The sequence below is a fragment of the Candoia aspera genome, chromosome 4 (genome assembly GCF_035149785.1).
Source record: "Candoia aspera isolate rCanAsp1 chromosome 4, rCanAsp1.hap2, whole genome shotgun sequence".
Lineage (NCBI taxonomy): Eukaryota > Metazoa > Chordata > Lepidosauria > Squamata > Boidae > Candoia > Candoia aspera.
The window spans coordinates 58,900,125-58,918,052 of NC_086156.1; the positions used below are offsets into that span (position 1 = coordinate 58,900,125).

At 39.3% G+C, this 17,928-nt stretch overlaps 1 long non-coding RNA gene across 1 annotated transcript in view; it reads left to right on the plus strand.

Annotated features, from left to right (window-relative positions):
• The window catches only part of LOC134496221 (uncharacterized), a 63,857-nt gene that overhangs the window by 30,429 nt on the left and 15,500 nt on the right, over window positions 1-17,928 (plus strand). Inside the window, exon 3 of the long non-coding RNA XR_010067880.1 lies at window positions 11,057-11,222. This is a non-coding gene — a long non-coding RNA (uncharacterized LOC134496221). The remainder of the gene's footprint in view (window positions 1-11,056; window positions 11,223-17,928) is intronic.

Consider the following 17,928-nt stretch of genomic DNA (forward strand, 5'->3'; position numbering starts at 1 on the left):
GTATTGCCCATAGAATCTTTAAGGATAGCAACTCGGGGCTTGAATTTTCTCTTCAGCTCTTTCAGCTCGAGAAATGCTGATCGTGTTCTTCCTCTTTGATTTGCTAGCTCTAGGTCTTTGCATATTTCATCATAATATTTTTCCTTATCTTTTTGAGCTGCCCTTTGAAATTTTCTATTTAGCTCTCTTACTTCATTCTTTCTTCCATTAGCTTTAGCTGCTCGGCATCTAAGAGCAAGTTCCAGAGTCTCATCTGACATCCATTTGGATCTTTTCCTTCTTTCCTGCCTTTTTAATGACCTTTCACTTTCTTCGCATATTATGTTCTTAAGGTCTTCCCACAACTCTTCGGGTCTTCGGTCATCTGTGTTTAGTGCATCAAATCTATTTTGGAGGTGATCTCTAAATTCAGGTGGGATGTTTTCTAGATCATACTTTGGCACTCTTGGACTTGCTTTGATTTTCTTCAGCTTCAGCTTGAACATGCACAAGAGCAATTGATGATCTGTCCCGCAGTCAGCTCCTGGCTTTGTCTTAACTGATAGTATTGAGTTTCTCCATCTTCTCCTTCCCCAAATGTAATCAATTTGATTTCTGTGTAATCCATCTGGCAAGGTCCATGTATATAGTCATTGACTGTGTTGTTGGAAAAAAGTATTGCAATAAATAAATCATTGGTCTTACAGAATTCTATCATGCGATCTCCAGCATCATTTCTGTCACCAAGGCTACATTTTCCAACTCCTTCTTCTTTGTTTCCAAGTTTTGCATTCCAGTTGCCAATAATTAACAAAGCATCTTGACTGCATGTTTGATCAATTTCAGGTTGCAGCATTTCATAAAAGTTTTCAATTTCTTCATCTTCAGCATTCGTGGTTGGTGCATAAATTTGAATAATAGTAGTATTAACTGGTCTTCCTTGTAGGCGTATAGATATTAGTCTACACTGGCGGCGTTGTACTTTAGAATTGATCTTGAAATATTCTTCTTAATGATGAATGCCACGCCATTCCTCTTCGATTTTTCATTCCCAGCATAGTATACCATATGATTGTCAGATCTGAAGTGACCAATGCCAGTCCACATCAGCTCACTAATGCCTAAGATGTCAATCTTTAGGCATTCCATTTCATTCTTGACAACTTCCAATGAAAATAACTAGGTCTTGGAAATTTTACTTCAGTACTACTTTGTAACTTTTGGATGGCTAATTGCTCACAGTAAATAAACCATCAAAGAAACATGAACTTGAAACAATGTCCAGTTCAGGACAAATTATGTCTAAGGAATAAAAGTGAAAAAATGTTCTGTGTGCTCAAATGGGGACAGAGTAAAGATCTGCTATGAGAATACAACAGGAAGGACACTTCCACACTTTTTGTTTGGCCCATTACCAGTACAGGCTGAGTACAGGAACAGATGATGCCATCCTCATCACACTTCCAGACGATTGCAAGTTACCCCATGTGCCTGTTTTACAGTTTTGATTCAAAATTGCTCTTTTCCAGCCTGAGGTATCTTAAGCCCTTCTGAGCAGATGGTCTCCAGGACTGCACAATAATTAATAATTATTCAGCACAGCTCTTATTGGCTGCAACACCTGGCATGTCTCCTCCTCCCCAGTTGCCGCTCTGTGTAGCTATTTCATCCTGGCCTACTGGCCTGCTATGTTCTCTATATTCTTTTATAATCTTGTAGTAGATCCCATGATGGCTTGTTAAGTGAATGGACCATCCTCAACCCTAAAAGCTCCTGTTCCATTCAACTCTTATATCTCCCACCCTTTTGCTTTCTGCCCAGGCTAAGTGATGCATGCTTCCCTTGATTTCCCACCCCCTGGCTATAGTACCGCAAAGGTTCCCTTCCCTTAATTTAAAAAAAAATTTTTAAGTTGCAATGTAGGATCATTGTACTTTGTTTCTACAAACAATAGTTCTTCCATGCAACATCATTTCCATGGACATAGAGAGGAATGTTCTGTTGCTTTAATTATTACAGCATTAGAAATATTATCCTACAATAAGAGGGAAAAAAGCAGAAAAGGGAGGTATGCCTTAGTATCCATGGAGATAATGTGGAAAGGCTGTGTGTGGATGGATCCCTAAGTACAAATATCTAGGAAAGAAGAGGAAGGGCACAGGGACTAGGGAGGCAGGAACAGCCCCTAAAAGGAAAAGGCAGGCACGGAAGGCAGTCAGTGAGATTTGCCTTCCCTGCATGGAGGGGTATGGCAACAAGCAGAACAATGACCATTTGGGTCTTGTGGTACCCACAGTCTTCACTGAGCAGCAGACTGGCCCCATTGCTAACCCAGTGCAATCTGGATGGGGTTTCTAAAGTTGGTTTAAGAAACAGCTGGGAGCAGCAGGGGAGACAAGCAGTTTAGTCTGTAGTGTGGAATTGCCCAAAGTGATACACCATTTCAGTGTAAGTCAACCCTGAATTGATTCAAATCATGTCCATGTCCATGTTGTTGTTGTTATTGTTGTTGTCTTCTTAATCTTTCTTCTTTCTGATTGTCCCATGTGGTTACAGGGTTCACTTGCTGACCAAATTCTTACAACTAAGCTATTAAAACATGATGTGACAGGAGGGTTTGTCACAGAGTTTGATGCTGATTAAGGCTGAGGGGGAGTGACATCCAGCTACTATAGCTTCCATGCCTAAGGGTGGACTAGAACCACTCCTAGCCCAACACTTTAACTACTACACTATCCTGACTCTCTAATATTTGAGAGACCATCATATCACTTAATCCCAATCTCCACATAAGAAAATAAAGTTGCCATATTGTATATGTCCTATCACAACCCCAGAAGCAATAGAAGCATCTCAAATCAGTGATGCACTTGAAAGGCCATGAATCACTCTACCTTGAAGGGGGTCCCTACTTCAATTTGCAAATCTGCTTCACTGGAATTGTTCAGCTGAAGCTTCATGAAATCAAATCACCTCTCTGAAGGTTTGCATAGACCTAATGGTTTTTGTCAAATGCCTGAGGGACAGAAACATTGACCATGTATCTTGGAAAATGCTAGAAGCCTCCAAAGGAAGTTGGGAGAGTGGGATTGCTTGAATTGAAAGGAAACATATACATAGAGACCATAACAACTAATGGTTCAATGGAGAGCATGGGTAGGATATGGAAATCTGGATTTAAAAGCAAGAAAGAGTATGACAAAAAGTGCACAGCATCAGACCTGAGATAGGTTCTTCCAGATAGTAACTGGGAGGGAATGAAAGAGCCTAGTCTTCCTCACCCCAATATTTATATTCAAGTTCACTGATTTCCCACTCCTAATGCTAATGGGAAAAATGATCTTGAATGGGTAGCTGGGAGGAAAGCATGAGCAACAAAGTTTCTTCCTTTCTCATAGAAATCTACCACATATAGTTAATTTCCCAGTCCCATTAGTAGTGGAAAAGCAGTGACCTGATCTTTTCCAACCAGTTGATCAAGTTGCTTAGCTGGGTTGTGGGAAAAGTAGAATACCACATTTCAAGAAGGCAGTTTCCCCAGTGGTGAAGAAGTCAAATGCAGAACTGCTATTAGATTGACATTAGGATATGGGAAAGAATGGAATTTCCTTTCACAGTGAGCACAGAAATATAGGGAGATGTGTAAAGTGGGAGGGGCCTAAGGGGGCAGAATAAGGCACTCAGTTAATGGGTGATGTGTAAACATGGTTGATAGACAGATCATTGGGCACAAATAGTAAGCTTATTGTCCTATGTTTTCTCTGTATACCTGCAAACATATAAACACACTGCTGTTTATAATGTTTTGATTTATCAGTAGATCTGAAACTAATCAAAATAAGCCAGATCAGTCTCAGGTGCACTTCAAATTGGCTTCAGAAGTAGAGAGATAGAAGGGCTGGTTTTCTGTCAGATACAAATTCAGATTCATGCAGCATTTGCAAGACCAGAAATCTAAAGCTTTATGTTTCCCATTGACAGTCACTGAATATCAGTGCATGGTTACTTTTTAAATTTTATTTTGACAGAAGTAGTTGAAGTTAGATGTAGTGGCCTTTCCTGAATGAAGTCTGCCACATTTTAGGGGCAGTGGCTTTTGTGTTAAAGTCTGTTAACTTTTCATTTTACTATTTTTCAGTTTCCTGGCAGAGTCTGATGACATTTGCAGACAGATTTGCCTCTTTAAGGAGGATGATCACATACAGTACATCCTTTCACTCTCTGATTCATTTTCCTTATTTCTATCCCTCCTTTTCTCTTTCCTTCCTTTTTTTTTCCCTGTATCATACTTCCAGAATGGCAGAGGGGAAATAACACATTTGTAAGTCAAGACTGCTGTTGAATTCCAGCTCAGCATCTTCTTGTTACATACCTTGAAAAAGGGGCTTCCTTTTCTCAGCAGTCTGCTCCTGGGAGAGTGGCTTGTTGTTTCCTCAGTAGGGAGACTGATTAGTTTCCCTGCTGATACTTGGAAAGAATGGAAATGCTGCAACCTGCCCATAGAGTGGGCAGGTGGGGCAGGGCTGGTGGGGTGGAGAGCTTCATCCCTGAGCAGTTTCTTTCTCTGCTGAGTACTGAAGTGAGCTTTCTTTTCTCAATGTTCAGCACAGCATCCAAAATAGTAGAAAAAGTATTCTCTCCCTCTATGAGTTTCCAGTACTTTGTTCTTGGAGGAAGAGAGTACAATATTTCTCCATGACTAATCTAGCAGTCTATCCCTGATGAACAGAGTGAACAGAATGTGGGAAGGGAACATCTCCTTATTGTCTTGCCCATATGCACTGTAGTGGACTTTGAAGAAGCAGGGATAGGAAGGATATTGATGCTCTTGAACTTTGGTGTTGGAGAAGACTCCTGAGAATAATGTGGACAGCCAAGAAAACAAACCAGTTGATCATCAAACAAATCAACCAGAGTTCTCACTTGAGATACAAATGACCAGGCTCAAATTATCCTACTTTGGATACATCACACAAAGACCTAGCTCTCTGGAGAAGACGCTAATGCTGGGAAAGGTGGAAGGAGAGAGAAGAAGAGATAAGTATCAGCAAGATGGATGGACTCAGTTGCAGTGGTGATGAGTACACCATTGGAAGATCTGAAAGACCAGGTTAGGGACAGATTGAAAACAACTTGATGGCACATAATGAATGAATCAATCAATGCACTGTAGGCTCCTAAAGTCATTTTTTGTTCAATTTGTTTGTTTCAATTTGTTCAGTTTGGAAAATTCATTCATGTTTTTTATTGCTTGGTTTTATCTGGCATTGAACTCGTTCAATATTAGCATTGCATCAACATGTTTTCTGATTTGTTGTGTTGACTTACATGTGTAACTGTTCAGCATTTCTATCACTGTTCCTTATTTTCTGCACTGTAACAGATTCACTATTTAGTAGACCTGTGCAAAGTGACACCACTTCACCACGTGGAGCTGCCTTGAATAGGATGGAAGAAATGATTCAATGCAGTGCCTCACCTCAAAAAAGCAAGGGATATTTCCTTGCTATTTCCAATGAAAGTATTGAGGTGGGTTGCCTTAATTCAGCCAGCCACTTTAGTTTGCCAGAAGTGTCTTCTGTGAATGAACAGAAGAATAAAAGTGTCTCTCAAACTTTCAAGCCTCCAGTAACTATCAGGCACTACATCTCTTTGCAGAGCAGCCTCAAAGTGGCACTTAGATCAAGGATTTGTTCCAAACAAAGCACCCTTTGAAGTGTTCAGACTTCATATAGCCCTATTATTAAGAAGCACAGCTTTTAAGGTAGCAAAAAGAATTCCTTCTTTTCCTAATAAATAATAACAAACAGTACAGATAGGTGTGGATCCCAGAAACCATGGAACATGATCTTTCTGCCACAGGAGTTTCTTTGGGATTGTGCTCCTCAAACAGCATTGTCACCTCATGCTATATAATGAGCTGATTTTGAAATGAAGAGGCATTTCAAAAGAAAAATAGCAATGGGAGAAAGGATTCTGTTGTTCAGAGAGAGAAAAAAAGATTCTAAAACCTCTATGGGAAGGTACACTTTGGTTCCCGCTTCTAGGATATTTTCAATAAAATTAGATTTTAATTTCTGAGAGAGAGTGTTTAGAAGACTTTGAGAAGATTTCCAAGAATGAATGAATGAATGAATGAATGAATGAATGAATGAAAGGAAGGAAGGAAGGAAGGAAGGAAGGAAGGAAGGAAGGAAGGAAGACTCCTTAAAACAATATAATGATACAATTTTGTGCCTGTGGAAATCCAAAGAATTACAGCTTTAGTAATGCATAAGAAAATGTAACTTCAAAGACACAAACTCTTCACTGGCATTAATGGACATAGTGTAGCTCCTTTGAAATCCATGTTGTTATGCTGATTAATGCCAGACGAGTCTGAGGATGCTTTAACTATTGCAGAGCTTCAGCTTTTAAATAAAAATGCTGATTGTTTCTTTCCATCCCATACCTGTTCAATCATTCCCACCAACCTAACACTACAATCCTATGCATGATCCCACTGTGTTTAACAGGATTTACAGTGAAGTAATTACTCATAATGCAAGTTGGATTTCCTTGTGTAGCAGGACCATCTTCAGCAAAATCAATGTCTATCTCAGAAACAACAGGAATGAGGAAAAGCATCTGAAGGATGCCCCCTGTTATAGCTTTTGGTTGCTATAATCTGTATGCAGAGAGACTGATTTTCCTTCTGCTTTTACAAAATACTGAAAGCCAATTGGAAATGTCTAGGTAAAATTAACAGGAAATGTCACGCTAAGGCAAGAAGAAAGTCATGATTGATTGTTGTGAAAAAGAGTGCTGAAACCATTTGTAAACAGGAAGGAAAGCAAACTTAGGAATGAAAATTAACTTGGAACCTTTCTTCTTATCAAAATGGTTAAAAGGATATCCAAACTAGTGCCTTCAAACTGGTTTAACATTTACCCATTTTACCCAGAAAATGATGGGAACTACAATTTAGGCTTGTGGAAGATAATACTTCCTGAATCCAGGCAAGTGCTAAATGACAATGATGCCCATCCTGCCTGGTACCACAAGAGGAGTGGTGGGGCACGCTGTACCATCCATGATCACATAATCAGCATTGAATAATAAGGATACTCATGGTATAACACACAGCCCACTGCTGGCTTTCTTTCCTGACAGCAGTAGGCTACTTCTCAGTAACCACCATTGTTCTCAGCAGATCATTACATTGTAATTCCTGGGGGATGTTTATATTTATAAATAATTATGTAATGACTTTTTTTTAGATATGGCTTCTAAGCCATGGCCTTTGTGCTTCCATTTCCTGAATGGAAAATATAACTTGAACTTGGGCTTACTATGAACGTCAGACCATCTTTTTTTTCTCTTCACTTCTTCCCCTTTCCCTACTTTTTCTACATCTTACATGCAAAGAGTTCAGAAAAACTTAAAAGCTTACATATTGTTTGGTACCACTTTAACTTGTAATAATAAAGGTATTACTCAGCTGTTGATTTGGACCAGCCTATAATGGTGTTCTTTAATTAGATTTAAGCACAGTTCTTATAATTGATAGAATTTAAAATACAACAATAAAATGCAGTAACAAAAACAACACTCCATTTCAACTATGTGGACTTTGTCTTTATAGCTACACATAGTTTGACGAGAGATGCCATACACCAAAACTGCATTGTTCTCTATACTGTGGTACAGACAATGGGCAGCAGGCTGGAGTTGCTTAGAGTGTCTATACCTGTTCACTGTTACTGTTCCTATGCACTACTGTATTACTTCTTCTTTTGTTCACTGTTACTATTTTACATTCAGACACAGACAGTTGGCTGACTCTAACCTTGTTACTAATCTGAATTTAAACTTGCCAGAAATGGAACCATGGGATTTAAGAAAAGAATGCAGAACGAAGATTCTCAAATTGAAAATCTGTCTAGTAAAGCTGTGCAGAACTTCAGCTTTAATTTCTTAAAGATGCTTCAGAGCATGAGGAAGCATGAGTATAAGACCTGTATGCCACACCTGAAAGCATCTGTGTATTTTCTGAAGACCATTTAATAACAGGAAAAAAATGAGGTTGCTTTATGGTGTTGCAGACAGATGCTATCTTCATGCTTCTGCAAGCTCAGAAGCACCATTTGGAGGATGAATCAAAAGCACTGCTTGGCCTACTGTCTAATTCAACTTGCTCTTTTTGTGGCCAAGAAGATGCCTACTGGAAGTTCCCAAGCAGGGGATGGATGGATGGATGGATGGATGGAGAGAGAGATTTAAGCCATTGCTTTTCAAATGCTTGCTGATAATATCATGAATACTAGCCATTAATAACCTGAACCTGAGAGTCATTTTTAGTGTAGTGGATAAAGGCACTAGATTAGAAACCAGGAAGCCTTGAGTTCCAGTCCTGCCTTAGGCACAAAACCAGTTGAGTAGCTTTGGGCCAGTCATTCTCACTCAGCCCTAGGAAAAAGGCAACGGCAAACCACTTCTGAAAATTTTGCCAAGAAAACTGTATGGACTGGCAACCATTTCTGGAATGCAGAAACAGATGGCACTGCCCAGGGATGTTATTAGGGCAGCCCTGCTCTTGTTTCCCTCATGTTCTCAGTCTCACACTAGTCACAGAGAGCTAAATCTTTGTTCTCTAGGATCTCAGCTCCACATTGTCAGGGCCAGCCTCACTCCGAATAAGACACGGACTCACTTAATAGGGATTAAGGATTTCCGGTTTATTGAAACGGGTCTGACAGAGAGAAAAACGGGAATGGGGGTGCGGTGGTGAGGTGTCCTGTTTATATCCCTCTTGCGGGGTCCCGTGCTCCTCCACCCTCCATTGTCCCCATTCCCCTTGATGGGTTTCTTGATGGCTGTGTGGGTGTTTTCCCGGTTGCTGTCCTTGTCCTCTTGGTTCAGGTGTGTCCTCCAGGGCAGCAGGTGCGGGTTATCGCTGCTTATCTGAAGTTCTTCTATTCATCTGCATATGAGTCCATGGGTGTGGGTGCTTTGGGTGCTTGGTTTGAGCGTTGATTTGATTATCTGCTTCCTTCCTTTCTTAATGATCATGATCCACGTTGTGAGGCTCCTTGTGCCTTGCAACGGGGTCATGACACACATTAAGTAGCTAGATAACAGCAGAAGCTTTACAGACTTGATAAAACTTAAAAAATTGTTCTATTGCATGACAAGAAAGATTATCAAAATCAATTAATCTACTGCAGAACCTAAAAATCAAGGCAGGTCACAGCCCCAGGCTCTAAATCTTAATTCTTTTCCTCCTGCCCTTTCAAGTCAACAGACTCTTTTTCCCTGCCTTGTTGCATACTTACAAACCATCAACAATGCTTTCTGGCCTGAGTAGCTCTGGTTCCCATATTGCTAGCTACTGCCCTTACACATGTGTTGTTTAAACATATGAATAGCACAATAGAAACTAAGTTGAATCCAACTTGTTGGACTAGAGCTATAAAAAGTAGGTGCAGCAGCAGTGGTCACATTAAAATTTTATGTCATTAAAATTTAATGAATTGTTCACTCACAATTATATGAATAGCTTGTTTTACTTAAGCTAGCAGTTGCCACGGATGGATGGATAGAGAACATAGATGAAATTTCCTGTAGCATCTCTCTACAGACTATTTTGTGTATGTTTGAAATCTTGGAATCTCTGCCTTCCTTGCTATCTTATTGCTATCACATAGGCATGAGCTGTAACTAATCACTTTTCAATATAATTGCATGGTATGGAATGGTATGGTATGGTATTTCCATGATAATTTACCACTTTGAAAGAAATACTCATTTAGGTATTGTCCTGAGGTAAATTGGCTGGAACCGAGCCTTCTGGAGGATGTGGCTATCTCAGCATTTCCATTGTCCCTCTTTTGCCAAGTGCCAGGCTCTGCCTGCTACCCAGTAAAACACAGACACTAGTGTAGGCTTAGGTTCTGGTTTTATTTGAGTATAGAATGCATGCCCTTGGAAAAGCTGAGAGTGAGTGGAGCGCACCAGAACAGGATTTAAATAGCCTGCGCCGGTCAGTGCTCCACTCCTCCTTACTCCGAGTGTGCCCCGAGCCCCGTTGGTTCCATTGCCGGTAGGTGAGGGGTCGTGGAGCCCCTCCTGTGCCTCGGGTGTTTCCTTGACTGTTTTTCCCGGCCGGTGATGGGTCATTGCCGGGCGATCAGGTTCGTAATCTTTATGACAGCTCGGGCGCGCCTCGTGGTCGGGTCTTGTCAATTACCTTCTTTGCAACATTGTATCTCTTCCTTCCGCGCCTCCGGCTAGAGTCGATATTTTGTTGCCAGCACCTGTTGCTCTCTTTTGTTAGCTAGTTGCCTTTTCCCTTAATCCGCCCGGTACCCATTTCCTTGTATTGTTATGTGAGCTGTTGCAATGTCACAAGCATCGCAATGGTGATCATGACACCAAGCATATCTCTGAATGCTTTGAATTCAGAGAAATTGAATTGTTGAGACTCCTGTTCAAGAAAAACAACATTAGGAATGTTGGAATAAGTTGGGGTACTTGGTGAAATTTCTTGATGCAGAGGGGTTCAAGCTTCTTGCTAAATGAATAGTGTGAGGGTTTTGTGAGTCACCTTGTGTCACTTTGATATAGCATCAATAATCTGGATGGCTGTAAGAATAGTAGTGTATATTTTGGGGAAAATGGGTAGAAAGAATATTGGTTTGTCTATTGAGAAAAAGGGAATGGCCAAGTGCTACTCACAAGGGTACAGGGCTCTCCACTGACACATTCCCAACAGTATTGTCAATATAAATTTAAGGAGATAAATACTTCAAGGCAAGAATCTTGAATCTTTTGAGATACAGCTATAATTTTAAATTCAGCAACACTACATCTGTGCATCTTGTTTACAAGCATTCTCATACCTTTGTAGTACAGATAGCTTATTCCAAGACCAATTGGAGATTTTGCTAATAGCAACCTAAGTTGAAGAGAAAAAAAATGGTAATACAAAGTTAATCTTGAGCCTGGGGGTAAATATAACAAATAAATATAGTGGTGAAAGAACCATGATGAAAATGAGTCATACTACAGGAAAGTTAACATTTTGTCTTACCCACAGTATTGGCAAATATTATAAGGAATATTACACAGATTCCTGGAGACAAGAAGAACTTTTTTTCCACGGGCTTACTCCAAGCTAACAGAGGACTACAGCTTTGGTGGCTTCAAATGGCAACTTTGTCTTCCTAAAATAATCCTGACAACTGGATTGCTAATCTTATGTGGTAGGTGGTATTTTTTTTCTAAAGCCTCTGTTTTTGTTCTATTATTCCGCTCATTCTTCTTGGATGTGATATGACCATATTGTCCTTGTCAGTATTGTGTTCTTTTATAAAAGACATGGACTGTGCTGAAAATCAGTTGATAAAATTAAATTATGAATGGAATGAAATACATCTTGGCTCTTTATTGACAACAATTGGATTCTGTCTTCTGGCTTTAGTTAATATATGGTACAGTATATTGTTTTAAAAAATTGCTAACACAACAAGTAAAAAAAAAGTCCAGTGCATAGTCCTTTCCAACTTGCTTGCCATTGAGCTGATGTAAATTTTTGGTGGAATTCTGTGTCACACTAGCAGATGTTCTTCTTTTTTCCCATCTGGACTACCACACATTCACAATACCTGCTCTGGATCATCTGGAACACCTTTGGAGAGTAGAGAACTTTGGTGGAAGAAATCATCCCTGCTGCTCCAGAGCTAAAACCACTTTCTACTAACGATGGATCCAATTAAATTCCATCATTTCCCTCATTCTGCTCCCAGTAATATAATGCTGTATCTAACTCTTTTAGCTCCAGAGCTAAAACCACTTTCTACTAACGATGGATCCAATTAAATTCCATCATTTCCCTCATTCTGCTCCCAGTAATATAATGCTGTATCTAACTCTTGGTGGATTCCAAGAAATAGCCACAATACCTATTAGTTCAGCTTTGATTTTCTTTTCAGCATTTGAACTACTTCTGGCAATATTGTTGAGTATCTCCAAAGTAATTGTTTCTATATTTATGATTATGTCAACTTCTCTCAAGATCCCACAAGTACATATTCGTAGATGGAAGCCACTTCAAGCATTCAAGAATAGAAGGATACATCATTTATGGAATCATTGTCTGTGTATCTCAAGCTGACATCTAGTTTTGAAGTCCACGATGATAATGATGATTTGGTCTGCAGCTCCTGATCAAGGCCCAGCTAGATGGCAGCCTCTATCTGAGGTTGGCTGATGTACAAAAGCTTGGACCAAAGGATTGGACCTGGTTAGTGCTCACATAGGAGAAAACCATGAAACACCAAGACTGTAGGCTAAACTAGGAAAAAAGGAGTGGCAATCATTTCTGTATTTCTGCCCAAATGACTACATGATGTCTGCATAAAATCACCAGGAGTCAATCTCAGTTCAAAGGGGAGTTTACCTTTTTAACCAATGCAAACTGCATAAGCTACATAGTATGCTTTCTACTTTTGAGCGCTGAATCAATGTTCCACTGTATATTTCCAATCTAGTTCTAGCTAGAATTATCAGTTGAATTCCATCAAGCTTAAATACACAATTGAACACATTAAGAATATATAAAGACTGCCACTGTGATCTGGAGGCTCAGTAGAGAGAGCCAGAAATAGCATATTCTAAAGGGACTCCAAGCTAGGTCAATGCCCAAATCACTAATGAGGGGTGGAAAAAATAGGTCTCCTTTCTCTCATAGTCTATCTTAAGGGATCACCTTTGTTAATTTCAGACCCATATATTTCATGGGTTTTGTGCAAAAGAAAGGAATATTAATATGAAATATGTCTCATTCTGAATATGTTGGAGCAAATGTCAGGATTAATGTGAAAGTAAAAGTGGTTAAGTCTCTGGTCTCTCCCATAAAATAGCACAACTCATAATACTAACAGAACTGGTCAAGATAGGGTAAGAAGGAGGAGAAGCATATGCTACAATTAAGGATGTTTGAAGTCCAGAATCAGAAAAGAGCTGGTTAAGACCTGTTCACTTTATCTTGGGTAAATGAAAATCTGATCTAAGTTACCTAGCTCCACACTGTGTTCTGGATTTTTGGCCATATCTGATCAGAATTCCTAATAAACATGGCTTAGTTATTTCTTTAGATCAGAAAAGCTTGCATATTTCATCTTTCCATACATTTTCCTTCTCATCTGTTCACTTGCTCCTTCACCTACCCCTTTTCCAATACGGGAGTGAGTCATACAGAAGTATACATCAGCACCCTCATGGGTGCTTGCCTGTCTGGCTTCTTCCAGTATGGTCTGTCCGAAGGGCTATTAGAGACCCTTAAGGGATGTGGGCACCAGATTCCATCACTTGACTCTCGTGATGCCATTAAGTAACACTGAAGTCTTTGCAGCATGGGTAACAGTAGCCATTTTCTTTCTGCCAGGTTATACATTTATGCATCATATCAGTTTTAGGCATCATATAATGCATTTGGACTATGAATGCAACTTGGAGATATCAGCACAAGTCTGGGTCCATTAGCAGGTCAGATCATGAATTTGGGGAGTAACAGACATCTAATTAGCTAAGCAGCTCTTTGATCTCAAGACAACTTCCTTTGACTATTTAAACTGACTTCCAATTTTTCTTCTGAAACTCAGAAATCTGGCATTTTATATATATGCTATATATGATGCTTATGTGTAATGGCTGAAGTTGGAAGGGTATGAACCAGCACTGCGTAGACCAGACTGAACCATTGCATAAATATGGTGCACTGCATTCCAGCCTTCAGTATGGGAAAACAATAGTCAAACATCCATTGACTTGAAAGGGCAGGAGAAAGAAGTGGGGTTTAAACCCTGGGTTTGGTCTGCCGTACTTAAAGGACTTGAGATCTGTTCTGCACCAGGCAGATCTTCTGCATATATATGACTTATTTCTTGTCTGCAATAAGATAAACTATGTAGGAGAACCTTGAAATTTTTGCTGTTATCCAATTCTTGAGTGTGGTGTTGGAAGGATGGGTATTTATATCTATGTCAGGCCTAATGTCCGATTAAATGGCAGCTATTCCCTGGAAAAAAATTCTGGATAGCTTTGGCAGCCAATAAAAGTAATTAAAATTATGTTTCTTTTATCCATAGTGTTATCAGTCACTTACAAGAATGCTTAAAGGCAAGAATCAGACACATTTCAAATAAAGTAGGAACTAATCCAAGTGATATGCTGGTACATGGAAATAATTTTCAAAATGGCATAGTTATGGAGGAAATTCAAGTCTTTTATGTGGCAGTCATATTGTGAATAATAGCCCTCAAAATAAAATTAACATAATTGCAACATCTGAGGGTAAGTTCTATGAACAAATATTGATTCTGAGTGAGAAACTGTGATTTAGAGGGCAGCATTGTAACATTTTACTTTAATTCAGCCTGGTCTTTAATAAAAAATGGAAACATTTCAGACCTAACATGTATTTATTTTTGTGGTCTAGCCATTTCCCTCATTGTCTTCCTATAGCCAGACAAATTAGTGTTAACTTGAACATGAAGAGATGTAAAGGTACCCATGGAATAGCTTCCTGTTTCATATTCCTGGTACTGGATATGCTGGGAAAGACATTTTATCTGCCATTTCATGTTCTTTATAGACCAAGTCTGAGCATAAACTCAAATTTTCCAAGTAAAGTGATCCCATTCAAGCTGAACATCTAGCTCTTCTGGAACAGTTCTCTGAAGTAGAAACTATCTTGTCTAGTACTGTATACTGGTGTAGGCTTTTATGGCCCAATCCTGATTGGTCAGCACAAGCAAAGAACCACAGACCAGCCCTCACCAACTTGAACTAATCAGAAACCAGCTGTCCTAACAGTCAGGAACCACGCTGAGATAAGGAATAGGTCTCTAGTGTTTATTACTGCTACATTAGACAGAAAATCCTAACAAACTGAAGAAGCATGGGAAAACCCAGACAGATAAATCCTAAAAGTCAAGGTGGGTCTGTTCTGTGTCTCTTTGAATGGCTGCTCAACTCCTCACTACTACACATGCATTTTCCCCCCTGGATAGTGGCCCCCTCCTGCTCCCCATCAGTGCTCATGACACCAGCTTGGTTAAAGACCAATCAGAAGTCAGGACACAGCTGACTATAAAGACAGGAGCCCAGTTGTCCCTGCTCAGTTGCCTGTGGTCTGCATATCAGACTACCTTGCCTCTGAAGATGCCAGCTACAGTTGTTGGCAAAACATCAGGAAATCTTTTATCTAAACCAGGGGTCCCCAACACCTGGGCCACGGACCAGTACTGGTCCGTGGCCTGTTAGGAACTGGGCTGCACAGCAGGAGGTGAGTGGTGGGCGAGCAAGCAAATTTACAGCCTGAGTATTTACAGCTGCTCCCCATCGCTCATATTACCTCCTGAGCTCCACCTCCTGTCAGAGAAAGCAAGCCCATTGGCTGCTATCTCCAATTGGCATGAAGAAAAAAGAATAAAAGGTTGGGAAAAAGAGGAAGTGCCTGAATCATCCTGAAACCATCCCCACCCCCCTGGTCCATGGAAAAATTGTCTTCCACAAAACCGGTCCCTGGTGCCAAAAAGGTTGGGAACCAACTGGGCTAGACCATGGTCACTAAACCCTGAAGCCCAACACTGCCTATCTTGTCTAGTTCAATAAGTTCCATCTTTTTTCCCCCTCTCTCATCCAAACTATCATATTATCAAATGCACTTACCTGAAAATGTTACAGAGAAATAGAGTTGGATATGTTCAGCATAGTGGCATTATCTGGTATCAGATTTCCCTGCCTGAAGCACTCTGTCTGATAACCACAATTAAGAACACAGGGTATGCTTTGTAAAATAGTTACAATGTTTCCTATTGTTTTGGGGCATGTTCTTGAAAGTAAGCAATTTCCAAAATATAATCTAGCAATTTTCCCTACCTTTTATGACTTTGAAAATAGAACTGCAATCTTACAGAAATGAGGAACGTTGCTATGGAAGATTGTATGTGATTAAACCACTTTTAGAAACTTCATTTTACAGTGATTGATCAAAACCAAACTCTGTTCATTTACAAACAAACAAACAAACAAAAAACTAATCCTGAATATATTTTAGTTTTAGCTGTTTCCTCAGGATTCATTTTAAGAATTGTGGGCATTGTAGGGAAAAATGGCACTCTATCTTCCTTCTATATTTCTGGTATTTGATTTTGAAAGATAATCACTTTGAGGCTTTAAACCCTAGATATGCTGTCCTCTTAAAAGATAAAGTACAACTTCATTTTTTAGAATGCAAATTATAAATTCTTATTTGGAGGAAAAATATTCATTGGAAGTTCATTGACAATAGTACCAGCCTAGAATCTTCCTTTTGGCATTTCCTGATAAAAGTCAGATATCCATGGAATACTATTTTCTATTCAAGTTTCTTATTGGGCCGTATTAAGTATACACATATATTTTATACACCCTGTTGCTTTTGGACAGTAATCCTGCCATGACATGAGGTGTTGCCAGGTCTTCTATGGGGCAAAGTTCAACATTTGTGGATATTATCCTCTGAGACTGAGACTAAATATAGCATAGCTAGAAGTTAGTGCTTAGTGGCCAACTTTACAGCACAGTCTTAGCATGGCCCTAGTCTGTTGCCACACATTTTATGACTATTGTAGTCTAACAACTAATACTTTCTTTTTTTATTTACATTCAATTTCATATACTTTATATGTTCTTTAAATGACTTTTTATGAAATTCTCATCCATTTATGTTCCCATATGCCTTTTTATACCTCTTATGCTCCTGCGCTGCCTTTAAAATCTCTTACTGGCTGCATTCCTTTCTGGTGTTGGTCTATAAGTGCAATAAAGATTTATTCATATTTTACATTATCCAAGGTTTCATATAGAGCTACAGGTTTGTCCCTGCTGGACGTCCAGTGGAGGTGTGGCAAGCTAAACATGTCTCCATGAAGAGCGGAGACAATAACCGCAGCAAATTTGGGCAGTGACAAATTTGATAGAGAGAGAGAGGGAGAGAGACACTAAAGAACTTGTGCATAGACCAGTTCTTTGGAACCTCTCTGGACAAGGAGAGGATGGGAGATCACCCATATATGTTCTGGATGGCTGCTCCTTGTGACTGCAGGATAGTGGTCTTCCATGGGTTTGAGTGCCAGAAGATGAAGGGATCAATAATCAAGCTTACAACTGCAGCAGAGCTTTCAAAGGACACTGAGGTCGCTAACCTCTTTTTCTAATCATTTTCAGAAACTGCTTATCTAAACATATTAAAGCTATTAGAGATCTTTGGAATGACAAGTTTGAAAACCCACCTGGTGAGTCTATCTTCACTCCAGAACAAAAGAAAAAAATTAACTATAAGTTTAAGAACTTAAAGAATTTGAAATAAATGGTAAAAAACAAAATAAGATTTTGAACCAAGAACTAAGGGTCCAGACAAATTTGGAATATTGAAACTTTTACTTTAAGATTTTGGAACTAACTATATAAAATAAACAGCTTTTCATGGGAACTAAAGTATTTTGTCTATTGTAGATCATAATAGAAATTAGACACTTTATGATTTAAATTGGCACCAGAGGGGACTAAAGATTCCAGGCAAAAAGAAAAAAAAACTGTCTTTGATTTTGATTAGGAGTGGGATTTACAAAATGACACAAAACATTATAATATTTTACATATTAAAGCAGATCTTCGAAGAATGGGGCCAGAAATTAGTACCCACAATATCAACAATATCAGTAATGATGTCTGCTTCTATGGATAGACTGTATCTAAAGGATGTTAATGAAGGAGTGACAGATATGAAACAAATCTTGCTTGATGCAGAAATAGAATCAGAAATATTGGAGAAAAAAAGTGTGGATTACCAGACAGAGAAGGCATTTAACTTAGAAATACAAGTGACAGGACAAGAGAATTACCCAGATAAGGACTTTTACT